The following is a 26,354-nucleotide window of genomic DNA, read 5'->3' on the forward strand; positions in this document are numbered from 1 at the left end:
TCATCATACAGTAACGTAAATGGAACATCGTACAAAAATTGAACAACCCAAAGTTCCATTCATTAATTAAAAGTTGCATACATTCGCATAAGATTCGTACAATACATAAGTAAAACATGAAACTACAACGAGATTACATAAAGAAATCTAATACAAAAGCCCTATGGTGATGGTGGGTAAAGGATGTCCATCATGTGGGACACCTGGTCCTCGAGCTCAGTTGCCCGAGCATGGAGGATATCCACCTCCCTCGTCAGTTCCTCGACAGAGGGAGAGGATGGTGGATCAGGCGGTGCTGATGGTACAGGTGGAGCTGGTGGTGCAGACGATGCTGGTGGAGCGGGTGGTGCAGACGGTCTGGCACCAGAAGTAGATGCTACATAACGGGGGGCCTTACGTATGAATGGATCAGCAGGATACGGCACAAGCCGCTTGCGGGCGGTAACTCTAACCTTCAGTCCGCGTGCGTTAACGAACGACCTACCTCCGTTTACCCTCAGAATAACAGTACCGTCGAAACGATACCGCTTCTTCGGCGGGGTGGAGGGTGGCTGCACAGGTGCCTCCTCAGAGTCCTCGTCGGAATCATCATCGCTGGAATCTTCGGATGTTGAGTCGTCGGATGATGGGTCATCAGAATCATGTGGAGGTGGCTCTGCTCGTCCGGTGGTCATCAGTCGGTATCTGCAGGGTGGAATCGGAACGACACACCCATCAGGAAGGCGTCGGCACCAATGGTTATGCTCATTACGGAACGGAACGTCCCCATATCCCCCAGGAATCACAGCACCACCGGAATGGTGCTGTGGCTCCGAGGGTCCTGGGATGAGTGGAGCTGGAATCTCCTGTAGGTCCTTGGCTCCGTCTGAGGTGATCACTGGGTCGGGTGCATGGCTACTGGCTCCGGAGGACGAAGCGCCAGAGTCGCTGGAAGGTAAAGAGGACGGGATCTGTGAATCGGCAACAATGGCAGGCGATGTGGCGGATGAGTCTGAGTCGCTCTCCAAAATGATAACGGGCGGGATATCCGACATCTGAACAAGGAAAAATAACTTTTTCCATGTCAGTAAGTCATAAAGTAAGCACGTATTAGGCAAAGTAACTACGACAGTCTAGATCATCTATAGCAGTAAGTAGCATGGCAATAACGACATGTATCATGCAATTGAAAGCAGATAATAGCATGCAGTAGTGAAAGCAAGTAACAGTATACGGCATATAGCAGTAAAAGTAAGCAGCAGCATGCAACAAGTTGTAGATTAGTCCTATTAGTGAATCTTACTCGGTCCGGTCTAGACTCACTAATGCAAGCTAATTCCCTACAACCAATGCTCTGATACCAATTGTGATGCCCCGTACAAAACCATCGTGTACGAAACATCAACAACATGATCATCACAAGGTCAAATACTATATGCTGTTTCAAAATAAGTTTGCATTCATTAAGAAAAGGTGATGTCATAACCAACTTCAAATGTTTAACAACCGATAGTGTGCTTCTACGAATAGAAAGCGATAATAATAGTACGTGACCCATAGGTCGTTACAAATTCATTTTTCAAAAGTAATAAAGTTTGAATGCCAAATAAACGTTTCATACGAAGACATCTCTAATAAGCGCAGCGGGAGTCTACAAAGTATGGCAACTACAGCGGAAGCAATCAAACCTTAAGCACCTGAGAAAAACATGCTTAAAAATGTCAACACAAAGGTTGGTGAGCTATAGTTTAAGTATAACAGTAATGTAAGGTAGGCCACAAAATTTCAATATTTCAAAACAGTATGAAAAGTATATGTATAATCGTGGGCACTTGGTAACTAACTTAACGTAAATAACACCCTCTAAAAGTACACTTGGCGAGTGCGTAAGTTTACGAAGTATTAAACACCCGTTAAATACTAGCGCTACTAGCCCGAGTGGGGATGTCAAACCCTATGGATCCATATCTAAGATTCGCGTTCACTGGTTCAAAGACCAATGACTAAACGTTACCGAGCTAAGAGGAAAGTTTATGTCGTTGTATTACCTACACATATATAAAGTTTAAGTACTCGTGCCTAGTATGTAAAACGTAAAATGCGCATGTATTCTCAGTTCCCAAAATAGTTAAAGTAAAAAGGGATGCTATAACTCACAGTGGAAAGTAGTAAAAGTCGATACGCGGGAATACTAAACAAGTAGTTTGGTCCGGAAGGTCCTCAACCTAAGTCAAAAGTTACTAAGTCAGTAAATCATTCCCAAAGGTTTAAAAGTATGTAAATTAGGTCTTAAGTACCATCATCATTCATCATTAAACAAAAAGTGTAAAGTAAGTTTTAAGTCAAGACTAGGGTTTGAAATAAGGGCTGACTTCGTTCAGTCGCCACGACCTCTATACAAACTGAAATGAGGTGAGACCAGTGGCCATGGCTCCGTATATGAGTCCCCTAGGTACTGACCAATTTCCAGAACTAAACTCGTCTTCGTTTGACCGTGGTGACGGTTTAAGTGCGAGTAGGTCAGAAATTTCAGCACAACGTTAATAGGGTGTAGTGACATTCGGGAGGCCATAGATCCTAAACCGTAACTCGGATTAAGACGAGGTCTAAACGGAAAATCATCTACTCGAACCGAACTATCTGAAAATAAACTTTACAGTAGCCCAGGTGGTCTGATCAGACCCAGAAAACAGTAAGAAATGTGTTCCGGTGGGTTCTTGGTGCTTGATGCTCATCACGGTTCTCATCCTTGATGCATATAGCTTCAAGTGTACAACTCGTTGATGGGTTTGCATCATCTTAACCAAGGGTTGACCATCGTAACACTAGTATAAGTCTAAGATATGTAGCACAACTCACTTAAGAGTTGTATGTAGTTTGATGAACCAAAGTTACATCAAGATCTTAGATCTGACACATACATGAGTTCTACTAGTAATATTAAGCTACAAACTTGAAAGTGAACTAAATAAACAAGATCTTAAGTTGTAGAACTTAGATCTTAGTTAGATCTTAAAGGTCCTAGACTAGAAAGTCTAGATCTAGTGTTCTTAAGTTAGATCCTAACTTACAAAACTTGGATCTACACTTTAATGAAACCATAAGTTATGAAACTTAGATTTTCAACTTGAAAAATGTATGTACGCTTGTAAGCTCTTATTTACAACAAAATTAGAAGACCATAAGTTATATAAACTTAGATCCAACATAAGTATATGAAGTTATAACTAGAAAGTTATACTTCCATGTTCTTGAACTTATAAAGTTAACTTTTTGTTTCAAGAAATATGAGATCAAGATTAACTAGTAATACTTGACCAAATTAACAACATCACAACTTTAAGGTACTTACAAAAGAAAGAATTAAACAAAAGTACAAGTATTATGTTTATGTTTGTTTCATACTTAGGAAGATTCAAATTAAAGTTTGGATCTTAGGATTTAAGTCTACAAAACATGAACACAAGTATAATTATGAAACTTATGAACTTTAAATCTTTAAAACTTTTAAGTATAGAACCATAAACTAGAAAGTTTAGATTTTTGTTCTTGGTTCTTCATCAAAGAAAAGATGGAAGTAACCAAGATTACATGAAGATACAAGTTAGAGAACTTGATCATTAACAACAACAAACAACTACAAGTAATTAAACAAGTAAGAATGATGATGATATGGTTCGGTTTTGTTGGAAGAAAAAGAGAGAAAACCAAGCTTTGTTACTTACAAGTTAGAGAGAAAATGAGAAGTGTAAAATGAAGTGTGTGAAAAAGTGAAGTAATACTAGTGAATAAGTAACCAAAAATTGAAAACAAAACTCCCTCCACCCTCTCACAAGGCCGACGGTTTTCAAGCTCAAAGGGGAAGGGTCCAAATCTACTTTCATGCGTGGGGAGATGGTGTGAGCTAGAAGAAGTAATAAAGTTAAATGGTGTGGGAAAGATGTGTAAGTATACATGTAACTAGTATCCTTATGTCACTAACTAAACTAGTTTAAGCCTTAATGTAATACTTGCATAATAATGGGCTAATTAGTCTATCAAGAAAGTAGGGTGGGCTTCCAAGTCCATGTACATTAATAAAGGCCCAAGTCCAAGTAAATAACAAATTAAATAAACAAAGCCCAAGTAATTAACTAGTTACATTAGTTAATTAAAAATGATCAATATTAATTAATCATGAATTTAAATAATATTCGAAAATATTATTCGTGAAAAGTACGTGTGTCACAAAGACAAGTCGGGCCATGAAAAGTTAAATACGGTAACAAGTAACACGTATAAGAACACGTTTATTAAAACACAAGCATTAATAATAAAATTATTAATAATTAAATGTTGGAAAATCCAGGGTCGTTACATTGCGTTCCGCGACTTGTACTCTTGTAATTTTTAGACGTTTCTTATCAATAAATTGAACCACTTGAATTATATCTTGTACATTTGAGCTTTTTGGTCATTTGCGTCTTCAAATCGTCGTTTTCTTCTTTTGTCTTCGCACTTATTTATTTAAACGAATACTTAGATAAAAATAGAACAATTGCAACTAAAAGCTTTACATATTTGAAGGATATTGTGCCTAAATATATGTTCATTTGGAGCAGTATCACCCGGTAACCATCTTTCAGTACTTTTGCTACATGTAATTTAAACCGTTCAAAAGTGACACCCGTATTTCAATTTTGCATGCTATTGATACCTCGTAGCTTAAGAAGTCGTTCGGAGATTGACTTTATCATCACGTACTTTTATTATGGCGGCGGCATCATTATTCCGATCCCCGCAGTGCGTAATAGTGGTTAATCATGCTTTGGTTTTTGTTGTTTGTGTTACCAAATGCTTTTACTTAAAAACCAATTGTTTTACCGGCATTTTCTTAGGTTTATTCAACGTCGTTCTAATTTCGAGTTTCAAGTTCTTAGGTTTATTCAACGTAGTTGTTTAATGTTTCGTTGATGTTCATTTTTTATGGTTTATTAGCGGAACTTGATTTAAGTTGTTGAATATTATTGTTAAAACTTCTGTTCTTATATTGATCTTGAAATATCAATCTTTAAATTTTAGATGCAATTATTTGAGTCATTTCATGATGTTTGTTGCATTTTTTTTTTCTCCCGTTGATGTTCTTATTTTATGATAGAACTTGATTTAAGTTGTTTAATATTATCCCTTTATCTAAAACACAAACTATTTATGAACAATAGCTATTTACAACATCATAATGCATTTCTTACAAGTTCTTAATGCACATACAAATAACACACTTCATCTCATACACCAACTATCCCTTTATCTAAAACACACACTATTTATGAACAATAGCTATTTACAACATCATAATGCATTTCTTACAAGTTCTTAATGCACATACAAATAACACACCCGGTGCGGGCGTTGCTACGTTTTTGGGATGTTTTTAATAGACGAAATATATACATAAACTCGTTTTCACCAGTTACATAACAAAAGTAATGCATTTGGTTTCTGAGTTTACGTGTTGTTAGATCAACTTTCAAAAATATACCGAGGGCACAATATAATCTATAAATAATTAATGCGCTCAAGTTTTTTTTCGAATTTCATCGATTGAAACCTGCACACCGCACTGCGAGTAGTTTGTAGACTTTTTCTTAGCTTTTTTCCTAGTCAACATTGTCATTAGATAAAAATCGCGTAGAGGCAAGGGCGAATCGAGGCTCCTTATTAAGGGTAACTTCATAAAAATGTTCTGTCAATCTGAAAGTCACCAACCCGCAAAAATTACACCTGCCTCAGCAAACGATTCCTAATATTTTGGGATGTAACTCGATAATATCTATTTATACCTATAGCAAAAGAAACGATATGATTAATATCTTTATAACATAGCATTCCGTAATAAAATAAAATAAAAAGAAACTAAAATATTAGAACAGTGTATATGCACATTTTCTTTTATTAAATGTTCTTTCTAACTTTATAGGAACAATTTTTCCAAAATGTATAAAAAATATTGGTTTACTTTGACACTTTTGGCCCAAACGAATGAACTGTTCAAATAGTTTCAATCAACATTTTTCTCCATTTTGGTCATAGTTTCCTATTTCAATCAACATGTACCCAAGATGTTGACACTTTTTTAGCCTAACCGGGTCAAGTGTTCAAATAGTTCTAACCCAGATTTCTCTTCATTTTCAATGTAATTTTACTATGAATTCATCTCCAAAAGTATAGCAAATTAAGGAAACACTTGTATACATATATATATGCATAATGTTATGTATATATATGTACACATATATACATACTGTTTTGTATATATATATGTATATACATTTATATGTATATATATGTATATATATATATATATATATATATATATATATATATATACATATACATATGCATACTGTTATAAATCACAATTTAATAAGAAAAAAGTAAAACAATCAACATTAAATAAAATAAACAGTAGCAATTGTGGTCGCCTTTTTAAAGATTTACAATCCCTGACTACATATACACAAAATATACATATATAGCTACAGGTAGACGGGTTAGTAACAGTATAAATGGTACCTTTTTTATATGAGTAGCAAATTCTCGCGGTAAAGCAGTTGTATATCGATCCAGAAACCTGAAATAGACTGCACTTGAGCTGAGTTATCCGAGATATAGGCGGTTGCAACACAAAAAAAACTTAATGCCTACGCTGTAAAGAAAAATAAGGCTCAGGTGTGTGTATATGTTTAAGCAAGAGGTCATTGACTGACATGGCTGCAACTTATACGTTGCCTCGCCAAGATATGTATCCATGTTTCTCATTGCAGAATCAAGAAGAAAATATGAAACACCATGGCTGCAACTTATAGGTTGCCCCGCCAAGATTTGTCTGCTTTTTTTCATTACTCAATCAAGGTTCTAGATGTCCATCATCACAACCTCTCATTTTAAAACTTTTTAAAACATTGAAATTGTGGATAACAAAAATGGTAATCATGGCAAAGCATAAGGTTGTTGCGGACTAAGACGCCCAATGACTATAGCTATGTTATTAAGATACCATAGTTCAAGTTGTTAAGTCATAATGGCTGCAACTGATAGGTTGCCTTGCCATAGTGTGACCCTATTCCATGAATGATAGCGATCATCATAGTGACCATCGATAAAACCATGACCGTCACCTGCACATTCAACAACATGCCAACGACCAACCACCATACGACAAAGCATTGTTTGGCTATTTAACACGACAAACGCAAAAGTTTACACTACATGAAACATAATGGCTGCAACCGGCATGTTGTGTCGCCAAAATATGAATCAATTCCATGAAACTGTTTAGCAGCCTTCTTTTTACACCAATATCAGAAAGTATACATCATAAAATGAGGCTCAAATATACGTTTAAAATCGAGCAAGAGGCCATGAATTAGCATGGCTGCAATCCGTAGATTGCCCCGCCATGATACAAAATCACAATTGCTCATTGTTTATAACAATGTATAAAATCAATGAAGAAACCATAAAAGTACATGGCTGCAATCCATAAATTGCCTCGTAGTGTAAGTTTTTCTTTTTGTTAAAAGTTATGCCTGTGACATACATACTGATCATCATCACCTCTTTTGATTAACTTTTCATACAACACATCTGATCACAGAAGCAGAATAATCAGTAAACAAACTGAAGCTCAGATCTATATATTAAGTCAACTGAGAAAACATGAAATCGCATCCTCGCCAGTATGCGTTTCAATTTTGTTAACTATTCCACCAAAAAAAATTGATCATCATTGCCACATTTTTTTATTGTATATGCATAAAGTCAGGTTAAAAAAACGGTTCATGATAGCTACAAACTACAGAATAATTAGCGAGACGCAAATACATTTTTTTCCTTAAAAAGCATTCACAACAGTCGTGGCATCAAAAAACACAGGCTACAACATTCTCTTCTTCTATTCTTGTATTCAACCACTACAATTCAACATATATTAACAAATAAATTAATAAAAATAAATACAACTACCAGCACATGAATTCGAAACAAATTTGCAAATTTCAAAAATTAAATCAAAAAGCTAACATTTTTTATATAATTACCAATTCCAAAAAGAACATACCTGAACGGATGGAGCCATGACCGAATCAAAACAATCTCAATGAGTTCCCAAAACCATCAAAAATAGATGAAAAAATTAACCTGGATGGATGTCATGGCGGCCACGACAGCAGCCGCAAGAGTTCGAAAACCCTAACTAGTAATGACAATTGAAGAAACAAAAAACGAATCTTTCTAATCGGTGCCCCAAACGGAAAAAACCCCAATCGCTCATACCCCAAAAAAGAAAAACCCTAATCGCATGAACAAAGAGAAACGAAGCGGTGAGGTGGATGTTATACGGAGTAAAATAATTAAGCAGCAGTAAGTAAGCACTAGGTAGGGGAGGAACAGTAATTCCGAGGGTATAATAACAAATAGGAAGCTGCCAAAATTGATCCAACCCTATTTCCTTATTAAAAAACGGCAAAAAAGTAAACGGCGAACGACAATGCGGTCTTTGGCTGATATAATTATTGAAATGGCATTATGTACCACTTCTCAACGCAAATGCAAAACCCACAAGAAAAGAAAACATAAAATGAAATTAAGCTCTCGTGACTGCTATCGTCAATTTCTAGCCAAAATGATAGAAACTAAAATTTACAGCATACAATACTATTATTTACAATTATAATTTACATCAACCATTATGGACAAACTTAGACAAATGTTACACTTATGGAGATGATTGATTGAGAATGAGTTAACCTGCATAGTGGATGCGTGGAGTAGGATGGCAAAATGACCCATACCCGATGGGAAACCCGAAACCCGTTATACTTGGGCCGGGTTTGCCCCGAGTCCGTCGGGTTATGGGCCGGGTATGGGGATGGTTACAAAAAAATTTCCGGATTCGGGTTCGGGTATGGTTTTGGATACAAACCCGTTTACCCGACCCGTATACCCGACCCACATACCCGTATACCCGGCCCGAGAAGTTTTAATAATAATTTTTATGTAAAATTTTATTATTAGTATTATATTATAAATATATGAAAAATTTCTCTTATTTGTTTTGAAAACGAGTTTAATTTTATTCAATATAATCATATACAATAAGTTTTCGAAATGTGATATTTTATATACTTTGTATATTTGAGTATTTTAAAAACTTTTCAATCAAGTTTTTTGTATGTGATATTTTTAATACTTTAGACATGAAGTAGTTAAGTTATTTTTCGATATTTTGATTTGGTAACTTATTGAAAAATAAATACATAATGACTAATTGGGTATACCCGTTTACCCGTGGGGAAACCCGAAACCCGATAGTATGTAAGTAAATGGGGACCCGATGGGTTTCGGGCCGGGTTTGGGGCGGGGTTTCTTAATCGGGTCCGGGATTACCTAAACCCGACCCAAACCCGACCCGATGACATCCCTAGCGTGGAGTCGTCGTCGTTCAAATAACAGCGATCGAGTGCCGAGCAAAGTGGACAACACGGATCAAGGTAGACAACACGGAGGCGGGAGAATGATTTTAGGTTTAAGGTTTGGTTTTAGATCTAGGGTTCTTCTAGAAGATGAAATGAGTTTAAAGTAAGGTTTGGGTTTAAATATGGGGTGAGAGGAGAAAATGTTTGGTGGCGGTTAACCTAATTTTATCGGCGTTAATGGTGCTCGCGGCGGTGATGCCATAAAAAGCGGTTGTGACGGAGACGAAGTCGTTGGTGGTTGTGGCAGTTAAAATACCAAATGTCAACACCTTCATGGCTTCATATTCAAAAGAGATGAGTAGAGTGCTAGTAATAAAATACAATGAAACTTGGTTGAGAATGCACGATATAAAACACAATTTACAGTCGCTTTAAATTCATGGGTGAGATAGTGGGGCTTTAATTGTTAAATGTATTTGAGAAGTTGAGATCTAAAATAGAGTAAAATGACAGGGGATGAGAAAAATGGGGGAGAAAGAGGAACACATGACAAAAAAAAAAAAAAAAAAAAAAAAAAAAAAAATTAGTAAAATACCAGTAGCAAATACCGAGTAAAAAGCAAATAGTCTCACAGTTTTGTTTTGTTTTGTTTTTTTTTTTTTGGTGAAAAAAAGGAAATATATTAATATAGAAATAAAAACTTCATCAAAATGATGAAGAATTCAAAAAATAAACAAGAAAACTAAATGCTATGCATACTAAACAAAAGGCATAGCATAACAACAGCAGACAACGTCTAACAACTAATAAGAGATGCTAATGAGCACCCATGGATAACACCACAAACTTAAAGTTGAAAGTTGAACATAACGTGAAAAACGACATAGTGAACCCATTCAAGCCCGGAGGATATCACCATCGAAACCATCAATGACTCCTTTATTTCATCAGTAGTGCACAAAATTTCACCCATGAAAATGGATGGAAACGTGATCTTTAACGGTATCCGGATCTTCCACCCATGAATTATTGAATTGCATGTCAGCTATCTGTAAAAAATGAATTTTATCTCAAAATCTCTTCCTTGTTCCAACTTAAACGATCCTCCTTCAAAGCTCTGAATTTTTTAAATGATGAAGGTTGTCCATACTTGGAATGGGAGTAACTCCCAAATAGCTTGCACATATCTCTGTAGCGAACTAATTAAGAGTGGACCAATATTCGACTGAAGAAAATTTTTTAGACTACCAAATGTAAACCAAGCCGCCCGAACTACCATAGGAGCTAAATAGAACTGAGATAAAAGTGTGATCCTACCAAATCTCATTTGAAGTTAGAAGATTAACATTCTTGACAATTGTATTTTGAATTGCGACATAAACGAAATGAAACCACCAACAACAACAACAATACCCAATCCCACAAAAGTGAGGTATGGGAGAGGTGGGTGTAGACAATCATTACTCGTACCCTAGATTAGAAGGAAGTCACTACTCCACCCGCGGGTATAGAACCCGCGCCTAGATAAGGTCGTCCCTCCCTCTACTCTAGAGCAAAAGAGATTGCTTCCAAACGGACTTCCGGCCATAAGTGCTCATAAAAACGAAATAAATTGGGCAAAAGATACGTACCTGTAAGAGTTATGTGCTCCTAGCAAGAAGCAGCCATACACACTAACCAAAAAAGAGAACACATAAAGCAGTAATGCACAACAGTAGGGCAAATAGCAAGGATCATACAGAGCACAAAACCATTTAAAATCAAGTAGACATACAGGCAAACAAAATAAATAAATAAATAAATATATATATATATATATATATATATATATATATATATATATATATATATATATATATATATATATATATATATATGCACACGCACCACACATGAGCATGGATAAAAAAACTCATGCTTAAAGATATATACATATAGATACATTCGTAGATATATATACCTAGGTACAGAAACAAGACAGACAAACATACATACACCAATACATGTTACATAGATACACAGGTACATATATATAGGTACCAACATATGCAGCGGTACATATATATAGTCTAAATACATATAAATAGATACAGGTGCATATATACCATGTGGAGGGGTATATATAGTGTAGCTATAGAATAACTAGTTATAGTTATATATGTAGTTGTATAATAAATGTATTAAACACATTGAAAAAAAAAAAAAAAAACCAACTTACCCAATTATTCTAATTCTACTCCTCCACAGGTATGGATGGCACCCGCGGGTCGCGGATGCGGATCCATTGGATCCATCGCCCGTACCCTTGGATTTTTTGTCAACCCATCAACCCGCGGATCTTCATTATCGGATTTAATTTTGGATCCACCGCCCGTACCCGCGGATATCCGCGGGCTACGGATTTACCCGCGGATCTTTTTCATAAATTAGTAATACATTCGTATCTAATTTTTTTTTAAAAAGCTATAAATTTTATAAAGATAAACAATAATTACAACGTATGATGAGCATTACATACAAACAGGCCACTAAATTACATTTAGGCTAATGCTGGAAAATGAAGAATGTAGAAAAGAGACTAAAACACGAGCCTGACACATTTTAATGACTTAGCCAACCCCGGTTCTATTAGAAGCTACACCAATATAAGTTAAATTACTCAAAATACGTTATACTAGTAGGCTAGTACTACTTGCACGCATCAAACTACTGGAATTTAATAGTGATCGATCACCAAATTTCTATGTTATTGTTTGAATTTTTTTTAAAGTCAATGAATATTACAATAATGTATGGATCCGCGGATATTTAACGGGTATATCCGCGAATTCTTCAAACGGGTGTATCCGCGAATTCTTCAAACGGGTAAAGATTTTTGATTTTATCCGCCCATCACGGGCGCGGGTACCCGCGGATCTCGGATTTTTTTAGATCCATTGCCATCCCTATCCACAGGCTCCTATCAGAAGTCATGTCCTCCGTCAGTAGAAGCTCTTTCATGTCCAGCTTCAATCTATCCTCCATCTGTAGTGACCCGGAAAATTTCGACTAATTTTAAATCAAAACTCTCGTTACGATATTGTATTTTCAACACGATAAGCAAAGTCTGTTAGATTGGATCTCAAAAATTTTGAACTGTTTCATATAATCAATTGACCTTCGACTATTTCCGACGATTCACGAACTATTGTTGTAAATAAATATTTATATACAAATGAAAATAAGTATAAGTCGTTATATTATTATTAATAATATTATTACCAATGAAATTAATATTATAGCTGATAATATTATTAGTACCATTAGCATTATTAATATTTTTACTATGAATATTAAAGTCAGAATTCGATATATTATTATTATTGTTATTATCAATAATATTAGTATTATTATAATTAGTATTAATGTTATATTATTGTTATACATTTTTTTTAGTAATAATCATTATTATAATATTATTATTATTACTATTATATTTGTATTACTATTATTTATTAAGATTATTATTATCATAATTAATAAGATTAATTTATAATCTATAAAAAAAATTAATATATAGATATAATAGATATATATATATATATAACATCGGATGTAAACACAGAAATATGAAAAAATAAAAATTCGTTATGCAGAGTATTATATAAATACATATGCATTATTAGGATTTCCAAAACAGATACAAACAAATGTGTTAGATATATACATCAAATATAACTGAAAGCAGATTTCATAGGATACCACTTTTCTTATTTTATGTTCTCTATCGTCCTTCCTGTCAAAGAGGTGGTTACACGTCTAATTCGATTCCTAATACAAACAAAGTCGATCGATTATTGATATAGCATCACCACACTTTATTTTCTATCTATTTTCTCTGCATATTGATTCCATTCTTTTTAATGTTTATAACCTTGCATTCATAATCATATTAATATACATATACATGCCTATGCTCGAACAACCATCGGCCAAACCATCCACACTCTCGCGTTTATGCTCCTTCGAAAACAATCAACACCACCCAACCACCAGAGGTCATCATCTTGAACCATCACTTTATCAACTCACTACCACTGTAATCACCCACTTGAAAAACATGAGAAACCGTTTACTATTCACTGCAATAATATTGTTTGTTAAACTAACTATCCAAACCTCCTACCAACTAGAACCACCATCGAGCTCCACAAACACCTCCACCTTACAATCTGTAACCATTACCTAAACTGTCACATAAAATCACACTAAGTACGGCTGTGTTGCTGCTATATAATCTTCTGTTTTTGCAGATGTACAAACGTCCCAAATCACCACCACCCGAACACTGTTATAAACCACCATAACCGGATTAACTACAAACAAATCACCATTAAACCCGCCATCCAATCTAGTTCATAATTGTATATATTCGCAGGTTAGTCTCTTCAAATAACACCACCATCGATCACCATCAAACCACAAACAAATTCACCTTCATCAATTCATTTAGTCGATCACAACACTAGTCACCACTGAAACCCACAATCCAATGAACACCTCTTGTTCCTACGTTCTTACGGGTTTGTTTCATCACGTTCCCTCTCTCTCTTCCTCTCTCTCTCTCACCTTCAACATCTATGTAAACTGCTGCTCGAACCTCTTCTAATTCGAATGAAAATCACCACCATAACTCGCTGCTATATATATTCGTTTCTGTTTAATTAACCAAACACCGAAGGTTCTTTTTGCACAAGGTAACATGGCTGCTTTTATATATTTTCTTGTGCGTTTGGCCGATATCTATCTAGTGGGATTACCCCACTTATCAATTCCTTTCATAGTGGGTACAACTATAAGTATTAAAGTAAACTCAATTGGCTTTTTAATTTATAACTTGATTCCATTAATTATGCTGCCATTTCTCCATGGGTGGACGACATTAGCTATAGAGAAACCCCACTCATTTGTCGCATGCAATATCCCTCATGCTGTAAAGTTTTTGATTTGGCAGTACGTATACACCTTTCCTATTGTTGGGCTTCGGTTTTCTCCTTGTGGACCGTAGTACTTGATAGATTGATGGGTACATTTTGTTTTAATATGGGTAGAGTAGTTAGTAAATCAAATGATGAAATCATATTAAAGATCCTGGTAAGCGTGTGAATATATCTTCAAGGTCACAGTAATATAAATATTCATATGATATAGATATTGATGATGACGAGATGATTTTGAATGATATTGATGTGGCGTAATAATGATGGATAGATTTTGGTGTTGATACTGTGAGCATAGTAGGTAAAACGATGATTAAAGATGATAAATATGAGGTAGATGATGTTATCGAGTGATGGGTGAGGATAATATAAGAGTGATGATGTAAATAGCGAGATAAATGATGATCACAATTACATAAATGATCGAGCAAAAATGATCTTTATGATGACGGTTATGATGATGAAGAATGATGGAAGTTGATGATGAGATTAGATGATTTTGATTATGATGACTATGGATATGATTATGGTGATGATGCATGGTAACATACGATGAAGATGGTGAGTGACGATTAAGTTATCGATGATGATGAGTTGATAGAATAATGATCTATGAGATATGGAAATGATGATTAAGAAATGGGTTAAAGTATTTACAGGACAAATTGAAACAGAAAGTGGCGAATAGAGAAATGGTTAGGTGTGTTTGGTTTAAGTGAGAGGTCGCGGGTTCGAGCCCGGACGATGACATTTTTGGAGATTATTACTTTAAAGGTAGTTTCTAATATCTTTATTACTATTATTATCATCATCACTATCATTTTTACTAATCAATAGTATCATTTTTAACAAGATCATTTTTATTAGTATTATCATTATTAATAAAGTTATTATTATTATTATTAGTAAATTAATTCAAAACTATCACTTTTAACAGATAAATAATTTGTACATAAAATATATTTATTGCATATACTATAACTATATTAATATTTCATATAACGATATATCAAAAATACTAACATTAATTATATAAATATATATAACAAACTATGGACTTTAGATATATATTAAAAGAACTAAAATTATAGATATTAATCATTTTAAATATATACATAAAAATAAATATATATAACATATAATCTAAGATATAATATAAGTATATGTTTTTAAATGAAATTTAATATAATTTCTATATAACTAAAAATATATAAATAATATATATTAATAAATGAAATTATGTGATTTCTATTATATGTTTTAATAGATATACAAATGATATAGGTTCGTGAATCCGAGGTAAACCCTACGCTTATTAAATGTCGTCATATGTATTTTTACTACAAAATACATTAGGTGAGTTTCATTACTCCCCTTTTAAATGCTTTTGCAATATATATTTTTGGGACTGAGAATACATGCGCTTTTATAAATGTTTGACGAAATAGACACAAGTAATTGAAACTACATTTTATGGTTGAATGATCGAAGCCGAATATGCCCCTTTTGCTTGGTAGCCTAAGAATTAGTAAACCGATCTACTAATTGACGCAAATCCTAAAGATAGATCTATGGGCCTAACAAACCCCATTCTGGAATTTGGAATGCTTTAGTACTTCGATTTTATCATGTCCGATGGGTGTCCCGGAATGATGGGAATATTCTATATGCATTATGTTAATGTCGGTTACCAGGTGTTCAATCCATATGAATGATTTTTGTCTCTATGCATGGGACGTATATTTATGAGAACTGGAAATGAAATTCTTATGGTCTATTAAAATGATGAAAATGATTATTTATGTTAAAATAATGAACTCACCAACCTTTTGGTTGACACTTTAAAGCATGTTTATTCTCAGGTATGAAAGAAATCTTCCGCTGTGCATTTGCTTATATTAGAGATATTACTTTGAGTCATTCATGACATATTTCAAAAAACGTTGCATTCGAGTCGTCGGGTTCATCAAGATTATTACTAAGTCAATTATAGCTGGATATATTATGAAATGGTATGCATGCCGTCAACTTTCGATGAAATGAAAGTTTGTCTTTTAAAAACGAATGCAATGTTTGAAAAATGTATCATATAGAGGTCAAGTACCTCGCGATGTAACCAAATGTAATGTATTTGTCCATATGGATTAGGACGGGTCCTTTCAGTTGGTATCAGAGCGGTGGTCTTAGCGAACCAGGTCTTGCATTAGTGTGTCTAGTTGATAGTTGCTTAGATGCATTAATGAGTCTGGACTTCGACCGTGTCTGCATGTCAAAAGTTTTGCTTATCATTTCGTGTCGAAAATTACCTACTTATCATCCTTAGGAAATTATATGTTTATCATTCCTAGTCTAGACACATCTTACTGCATTGATTGCATGAATAGTATATAGACAAATCCATATCTTAGCGTATATGTTACTGTAGACTTGTCTGACACATTTCCTTAATTTCCTCCGTAATTCACGGGATCTTCTGTACTATATATAGGTATTCTATGTAATTAGAATATTATCCGATATCCAAAAATCATTTCATATCAAAATCCTCTTACTGATCGTGAAAGATGGATCCTACACCTAGCTTGGATTCCATTAGTTTCGGAAGCGATTTTGAGATGCGTATTGAAGTAGACTCCGAAGTCAATGAACCCGAAGTGTCTCCACCGATTAGCTATTTTTCTTTCTGGAGGAGATGGGGGTGGGTCCGAGACTTACTCACTCGATGGAGAAACGAAGAAGGCGAACCCTACCATGACCCAAACTTACCACCTAACATCGGAGAAAACGATGTACTCACCGGTTAACCCATGCGCAACACTATTTTCACCCTTCTTGACAAAATATTCCGCCTCGAAGGTCGCATTACTGCAATCTCAGAAAATATTCAACCTCTACTTCCGAATACCAATCGAAGGGGAATATTAGAAGAGGTTAGGGAACTTCGAATTGATAATCAAGATCTATCGAATCAGATGAGTGGGTGGATAGAAATGATAGAGGGTAAGATAGAAACCCTGACACGAATGGTGCGTGATTTACAAGCATCACAAGTGAAATGTCCCGTTCATATTGATTATAAACGTTCCATATTAATTGATTTCGTTGCGAGGTTTTGACCTCTATATGAGACGTTTTTCAAAGACTGCATTCAATTTTAAAACAACCATAACCTTTATTTTATCAATAAAGGTTTTAAAAATATTACTTAGATTATCAAATAATGATAATCTAAAATATACTGTTTACACACGACCATTACATAATGGTTTACAATAGAAATATATTACATCGACATATGTTTCTTGAATGCAGTTTTTACACAATATCATACAAACATGGACTCCAAATCTTGTCCTTATTTTAGTATGCAACGGCGAAAGCTCTTAGTATTCACCTGAGAATAAACATGCTTTAAACGTCAACAAAAATGTTGGTGAGTTATAGGTTTAACCTATATATATCAAATCGTAACAATAGACCACAAGATTTCATATTTCAATACACATCCCATACATAGAGATAAAAATCATTCATATGGTGAACACCTGGTAACCGACATTAACAAGATGCATATATAAGAATATCCCCATCATTCCGGGACACCCTTCGGATATGATATAAATTTCGAAGTACTAAAGCATCCGGTACTTTGGATGAGGTTTGTTAGGTCCAATAGATCTATCTTTAGGATTCGCGTCAATTAGGGTGTCTGTTCCCTAATTCTTAGATTACCAGACTTAATAAAAAGGGGCATATTCGATTTCGATAATTCAACCATAGAATGTAGTTTCACGTACTTGTGTCTATTTTGTAAATCATTTATAAAACCTGCATGTATTCTCATCCCAAAAATATTAGATTTTAAAAGTGGGACTATAACTCACTTTCATAGATATTTCCTTCCTAGGAAATAAGACTTGGCCACGGATCGATTCACGAACCTATACAAATATGTACATATATATCAAAGTATGATCAAAATATAATTACAACCATTTTTATTATGTTTTAAAGATTCGAGTGTATTAAGTCAGCTGTCCTCGTTAGTAACCTACAACTAATTGTCCACAGTTAGATGTACAGAAATAAATCGATATATATTATCTTGAATCAATCCACGACCCAGTGTATACACGTTTCAGGCTAGATCACAACTCAAAGTATATATATTTTTGGAATCAGCCTCAACCCTGTATAGCCAACTCCAACATTACTGTATAAAGAGTGTCTATGGTTGTTCCAAATAATATATATACATGGGTCGATATGATATGTTAAAACATTTGCATACGTGTCTATGGTATCCTAAGATTACATAATATATTAGAATACATGTATAATACAATATAAGTTAGCTAGATTATGATTTGTATAGATTTGTTAAACATTTCCCGTAGCTAAAAAGATTAAAAATATCCTATCTTGTTTTACCCATAACTTCTTCATTTTAAATCCGTTTTGAGTGAATCAAATTGCTATGGTTTCATATTGAACTCTAATTTAAGAATCCAAACAGAAAAAGTATAGGTTTATAGTCAGAAATTTAAGTTACATGTCAATTACTAAAGAGGTAGTCATTTCTGTCGAAAGAACGACATCTTGATGACCATTTTGAAAAACATACTTTCACTTTGAGTTTAACCAAGATTTTTGGATATAGTTTCATGTTCATATGAAAAATCATTTTCACAAAAGAAAAACTTTTAAATCAAAGTTTATCATAGTTTTTAATTATCCAAACCAAAACAGCCCCCGGTTTCACTACGACGGCGTATATCCGATTTTATGGTGTTCATCGTGTTTCCAGGTTTTAAATCATTAAGTTAGCATATCATATAGATATAGAACATGTGTTTAGTTGATTTTAAAAGTCAAGTTAGAAGGATTAACTTTTGTTTGCGAACAAGTATAGAATTAACTAAACTATGTTCTAGTGATTACAAGTTTAAACCTTCGAATAAGATAGCTTTATATGTATGAATCGAATGATGTTATGAACATCATTACTACCTCAAGTTTTCTGGATAAAACTACTGGAAATGAGAAAAATGGATCTAGCTTCAAAGGATCCTTGGATGGCTTGAAAGTTCTTGAAACAGAATCATGACACGAAAACAGTTCAAGTAAGATTTTCACTCGAAATAAGATTGTTATAGTTGTAGAAATTGAATCAAAGTTTGAATATGAATATAACCTTGAATTAGAAAGATAACCTACTGTAAATAAGAAAAGTTCCTTGATCTTAGATGATTACTTGGAATGGATTAGAAAGCTTGGAAGTAGACTTGCAAACTTAGAAGTATTCTTGATTTTTATGAAACTATACTTATGGAATTTATGAAGAACACTTAGAACTTGAAGATGGAACTTGAGAGAGATCAATTAGATGAAAAAAATTGAAGAATAAAAGTGTTTATAGGTGTTTTTGGTCGTTGGTATATGGATTAGATATAAAGGATATGTAATTTTGTTTTCATGTAAATAAGTCATGAATGATTACTAATATTTTTGTAATTTTATGAGATATTTCATGCTAGTTGCCAAATGATGGTTCCCACATGTATTAGGTGACTCACATGGGATGCTAAGAGCTGATCATTGGAGTGTATATACCAATAGTACATACATCTAAAAGCTGTGTATTGTACGAGTACGAATACGGGTGCATACGAGTAGAATTGTTGATGAAACTGAACGAGGATGTAATTGTAAGCATTTTTGTTAAGTAGAAGTACTTTGATATGTGTCTTGAAGTCTTTCAAAAGTTTAAGAATACATATCAAAACACAACATGTATATACATTCTAATGGAGTCGTTAAGTCTTCGTTAGTCGTTACATGTAAGTGTTGTTTTGAAACCTTTAAGTTAACGATCTCAATTAATGTTGTTAACCCAATGTTTATTATATCAAATGAGATGTTAAATTATTATATTATCATGATATTATGATGTATTATTATCTCTTAATATGATATATACATTAAAATATCGTTACAACGATAATCGTTACATATAATTCTCGTTTCGTAATTCTTGAGTTAGTAGTCTTGTTTTTACATATGTAGTTCATTGTTAACACACTTAATGATATATTTAAATATTATTTTATCATGTTAAATATAGTGTATCAATATCTTAATATGATACATATGTATTTAGTAGACGTTATCATAACGATAATCGTTATATATATCATTTCGAGTTTCTTAACTTAGTAATCTCATTTCTTATGTATATCACACATTGTTAATATACTTAGTGAGATACTTACTCATCATAATCTTATGTCAACCATATATATATGTCTATATATACCACAACATGTAGTTTTTACAATTTTGTAACGTTCGTGAATCGCCGGTCAACTTGGGTGATCAATTGTCTATATGAAACTTATTTTATTTAATCAAGTCTTAACAAGTTTGATTGCTTAACACGTTGGAAACAATTAGTCATGTAAATATCAATCTCAATTAATATATATAAACATGGAAAAGTTAGGGTCACTACAACAAGCACCACAAGCACCATCAACATCAGCCCCGTCACCATCAACAGTACCGACAGCTCCAATTTCAAACTCTATATCTTTTCTTTTACTGTCCGCGTAGCTCTTTTGTCGACTCTGGGCGGTTTTCAATCGTTGTTGAATTTGGATGATTTTCTCGGTAGTTTCTTGTATTATCTCCGGACCCATAATCTGTCTATCCCCCACTTCATTCCAACAAATCGGAGACCTGCACTTTCTACCATAAAGTGCCTCAAATGGAGCCATATCAATACTAGAATGATAACTGTTGTTGTAGAAAAATTCTGCTAACGGTAGGTGTCGATCCCAACTGTTTCCGAAATCAATAACACATGCTCGTAGCATGTCTTCAAGCGTTTGTATCGTCCTTTCGCTCTGCCTATTAGTTTGTGGATGATAGGCAGTACTCATGTCTAGACGAGTCCCCAATGCTTGTTGCAACGTCTGCCAGAACCTTGAAACAAATCTACCATCCCTATCAGAGATAATAGAGACAGGTATTCCATGTCTGGAGACAACCTCCTTCAAATACAATTGCGCCAACTTCTCCATTTTGTCATCTTCTCTCATTGGCAGGAAGTGTGCTGACTTGGTGAGACGATCAACTATTACCCAAATAGTATCATAACCACTTGCAGTCCTTGGAAATTTAGTAATGAAATCCATGGTAATGTTTTTCCATTTCCATTCCGGGATTTCAGGTTGTTGTAGTAGACCTGATGGTTTCTGATGTTCAGCTTTGACTTTAGAACACGTCAGACATTCTCCTACATATTTAGCAATATCGGCTTTCATACCCGGCCACCAAAAGTGTTTCTTGAGATCTTTATACATCTTCCCCGCTCCGGGATGTATTGAATATCTGGTTTTATGTGCTTCTTTAAGTACCATTTCTCTCACATCTCCAAACCTTGGTACCCAAATTCTATCAGCCCTATATCGGGTTCCATCTTCCCGAATATTAAGATGTTTCTCTGATCCTTTGGGTATCTCATTCTTCAACTTTCCTTCTTTTACAACCCCCTGTTGTGCCTCCTTTATTTGAGTAGTAAGGTTAGTACGAATAATTATATTCATAGCTTTTACCCGTATAGGTTCTCTGTCCTTTCTACTCAAAGCGTCGGCTACCACATTCGCATTCCCCGGGTGGTATCGAATCTCAAAATCATAATCATTCAACAGTTCAATCCACCTGCGTTGTCTCATATTCAGTTGCTTCTGATTAAATATATGTTGGAGACTTTTGTGGTCGGTATATATAATACTTTTGACCCCATATAAATAATGCCTCCAAGTCTTTAATGCAAAAACAACAGCACCCAATTCCAAATCGTGAGTTGTATAATTTTGCTCGTGAATCTTCAATTGTCTAGACGCATAAGCAATCACCTTCGTTCGTTGCATTAATACACAACCGAGACCTTGCTTTGATGCGTCACAATAAATCACAAAATCATCATTCCCTTCAGGCAATGACAATATTGGTGCCGTAGTTAGTTTTTTCTTCAATAACTAAAACGCCTTCTCTTGTTCATCCTTCCATTCAAATTTCTTCCCTTTATGCGTTAATGCAGTCAAGGGTTTTGCTATTTTGGAGAAATCTTGGATGAATCTTCTGTAGTAACCAGCCAATCCTAAAAATTGACGTATATGCTTCGGAGTTTTTGGGGTTTTCCACTTTTCAACGGTTTCGATCTTTGTCGGGTCCACCTGGATACCTTCTTTGTTCGCTATGTGACCGAGAAATTGAACTTCTTCCAACCAAAATGCACACTTTGAAAACTTAGCGTACAGTTTTTCTTTCCTCAATACTTCTAGCACTTTTCTCAAATGTTCTTCGTGCTCTTGATCATTCTTTGAGTAAATAAGTATGTCATCGATGAAAATAATGACAAACTTGTCAAGATATGGCCCACACACTCGGTTCATAAGGTCCATGAACACAGCTAGTGCGTTAGTCAATCCAAACGGCATAACCATAAACTCGTAATGACCATAACACGTCCTAAAAGAAGTTTTTGGAATATCATCCTGCTTTACTCGCATTTGATGATATCCAGAACGTAAATCGATTTTCGAATAAATCGACGAGCCTTGTAGTTGATCAAATAAGTCGTCAATTCTCGGCAGTGGATAATGGTTTTTTATGGTAAGTTTATTCAACTCTCTGTAGTCAATACACAACCTAAATGTACCATCCTTCTTCTTGACAAAAAAAACAGGAGCTCACCATGGTGATGTGCTTGGTCGAATGAAACCACGTTCTAATAGTTCTTGCAGTTGGCTTTGCAGTTCTTTCATCTCGCGGGGTGCGAGTCTGTAAGGAGCACGAGCTATTGGTGCAACTCCTGGTATAAGATCTATTTGAAATTCACCAGATCGATGTGGAGGTAGTCCCGGTAATTCTTTCGAAAATACATCGGGAAATTCTTTTGCGACGGGAACATCATTGATGCTCTTTTCTTCAGTTTGTACTTTCTCGACGTGTACTAGAACAGCATAGCAATCTTTTCTTATTAGTTTTTGTGCCTTCAAATTACTAATAAGATGTAGCTTCGTGTTGCCCTTTTCTCCGTACACCATTAAGGGTTCTCCATCTTCTCGTACAATGCGAATTGCATTTTTGTAATATACGATCTCTGCTTTCATCTCCTTCAGCTAGTCCATGCCAACTATTACATCAAAACTCCCTAACTCTACTGGTATCAAATCAATCTTAAATATTTCGCTACCCAGTTTAATTTCTCGATTCCGGCATATATAATCTGCTGAAATTAATTTACCGTTTGCTAATTCGAGTAAAAATTTACTATCCAACGGCGTCAATGGAAAACTTAATTTATGTAACGACCCGGATTTTTCCAATCGTTTTATACTTATGAGATTAATATTTACATAAATTAAACCTTACCAACATGATAAGCGATCCCAATTTGTTGAGACTTATGTTTTTTTTTTTGAAAAGAGTTTTACACAACGTTTGACCGTCCAATCTGACCGATGATATCACGAACTATATAACACACGCTAATTATACATTTGTGTATATATATGTATTTATATATATTTAACATGATCTAAGGATGGTTTAACATCTCATTGTGTACTAATGACAATGAGTTATAAGTATATTTTGAAACTACTAACTTAAGTTTTCAAAACGATAGCTATACGTAACATTCTTTGATATATATACTTATAACCTATAATGCTTATACATGTATCGCATATATAATGTATTTAATCACTTTTTAAGGACTTAAATACATAAAACAATATAAGTATATTCACAAAAGATAGCTATATTTGAATTCTCATTCCGTTTCCTCAAGATTTCTATACGTATATCTAGGGTATATGTACCCGTATCATACCCAGCTTCTATACGTATTTACTATTGGTATATACACATCAAATCAACATCCTAATCAACATTATTACTGCCCTAGATATGAGGTAACTAGGATTTGTCAAGTAGCATGAATTATTAGTAAGAAAACAAAATTAGAAATCCTTTTCTTTCTTTATAAACTAAAAACGTTTTTATGAATGAACACCATTTCTTCACTCCATTTTCTCATACCTACACCCTCATTTCTCTCTCAAAATACTCCTAACTTCATACTTGATCATCTCCAAGCATTTTCCCCATCATTTAGCTTCAATTACAAGCCTTAAACACCATAAGAAAACTCTTTCAAGAACATATCAAAATAACCACCCATTTGAAGAAGTATACTTCCAACCTTTTGATCTAACTCCACCACTCTTTAATTCAAAGATTTTTTCTTATCTCTTACAGTAACTTTGTGCAAGTAACTTGAGGTAGTAACCTTGTTCATAATCTTGTTCAATTCATAATTATATAGCTATCTTATTTTATGTTGTAAAATTTTAACAACAAGAACATAGTTTGAATGATTTCAAACTTGTTTGCAAACTAAATAGATCCTTCTAACTTAACTTTTAAAACACTACAAGACCTGTAATATATTATAATGATATGCTAACTTAACAAGATATAACTTGGTTTTACAAAGAACACCTTAAAAACTGAATCTACGTCGTCGGAGTGCAACCGGGGGCTGTTTTGGGTTGGATAATTAAAAACCATCTTGAACTTTGAATTGGAAGTTCATGTTTTGGAAAAATGATATTTCTTATGAATATGTTAACACATAAAAATTTCATGGTTTAACTCAAAGTGTAAGTATTTTTAGAAAAATGATCATTAAATGTTGTTTTTATGATGGAAAATGATCACTTTCATAAGTTTCACCAAAGTTTGACCTATAACCTGTGATTTCGAATACAAACTAAGGTATTTTCAGTTCATATTCTTAAAATTTGACTCGATCCAAGGAAGTGGCAAGTTGAACAAAAAAAAACGGAGTTGTAATGAAGAAACTACGACTAAAACAAGATTGGGTATCCGAAGCTAGTTTAGCTACGAAAATATTTGGAGATAAAGTAAATTAATCATATCTTTTCTAATTAATATGATATTTTATATATAATTACTTATGATTTGATTTTATATATTTCAGGACCACCCGTAAACAACACGAGAAGATTAATCATAAGACCTCATGATTGTATACAACACGTCATTTGACAACACGGCACTTTATGTACACAACACGTCATTTGACAACATGGTACCATGGGTCGAGATTAATTCTGATCAATACGAATATGATGGGGTCTTTATTTATTTTATTGAGCAACTAATTGTGGTCCATTAACATCGGACTGCTAACTACGGACTAAGAAAATATTAAAAGTATTATAAGTATATATATATATATATATATATATATATATATATATATATATATATATATATATATATATATATATATATATATATATATATATATATATATATATATATATATATGTAACGATTACTTGAAAAGAAAATATGTTGATATATTATATATATGGTTAGGTTCATGATATCTATCGGAGACCAAGTCGAGTTAAATACCTTCAAGGCAAAAGTGAGTATATAGTCCCACTTTTAAACTCTAAATATTTCGGGATGAGGATACATGCATTTTATGATTTACGTTATGGACACAAGTGATTAAAAATATATATTCTACGTTGAGTTGTACCACTGGCATACTTTCATGTAACTTGGTAACTACTATTTACATGAGGTATTGTAAACGCGAATCCTGTTGATAGATCTATCGGGCCTGACAACCTCAACCGAACTGGACGACCAGTATTCAACGGTTGCACAGTACTTCGTTTCGGTGACTACACTTGGTACGGTGTAGTAAGATTTCATAATAAAGGGAATATGCGACGTTGATTAAATGTTAAGTATGGTTATCAAGTGCTCAACAACTTAGAATATCTTTATTAAAACGTTTATATATGAAATCTTGTGGTCTATA

At 34.0% G+C, this 26,354-nt stretch overlaps 1 long non-coding RNA gene across 1 annotated transcript; it reads right to left on the reverse strand.

The window, feature by feature from the left end:
* Positions 1–5,364: 5,364 nt before the first annotated feature.
* LOC139840026 (uncharacterized) lies at positions 5,365–8,746 on the reverse strand. The gene is made up of 3 exons (XR_011757185.1): positions 8,081–8,746; positions 6,535–7,934; positions 5,365–5,801 (listed from the first exon to the last, which is right to left on the reverse strand). It is a non-coding gene; the product is annotated as an uncharacterized lncRNA (long non-coding RNA).
* Positions 8,747–26,354: the final 17,608 nt, after the last annotated feature.

The sequence above is a fragment of the Rutidosis leptorrhynchoides genome, chromosome 4 (assembly GCF_046630445.1).
Source record: "Rutidosis leptorrhynchoides isolate AG116_Rl617_1_P2 chromosome 4, CSIRO_AGI_Rlap_v1, whole genome shotgun sequence".
NCBI classification, from domain to species: Eukaryota; Viridiplantae; Streptophyta; class Magnoliopsida; order Asterales; family Asteraceae; genus Rutidosis; species Rutidosis leptorrhynchoides.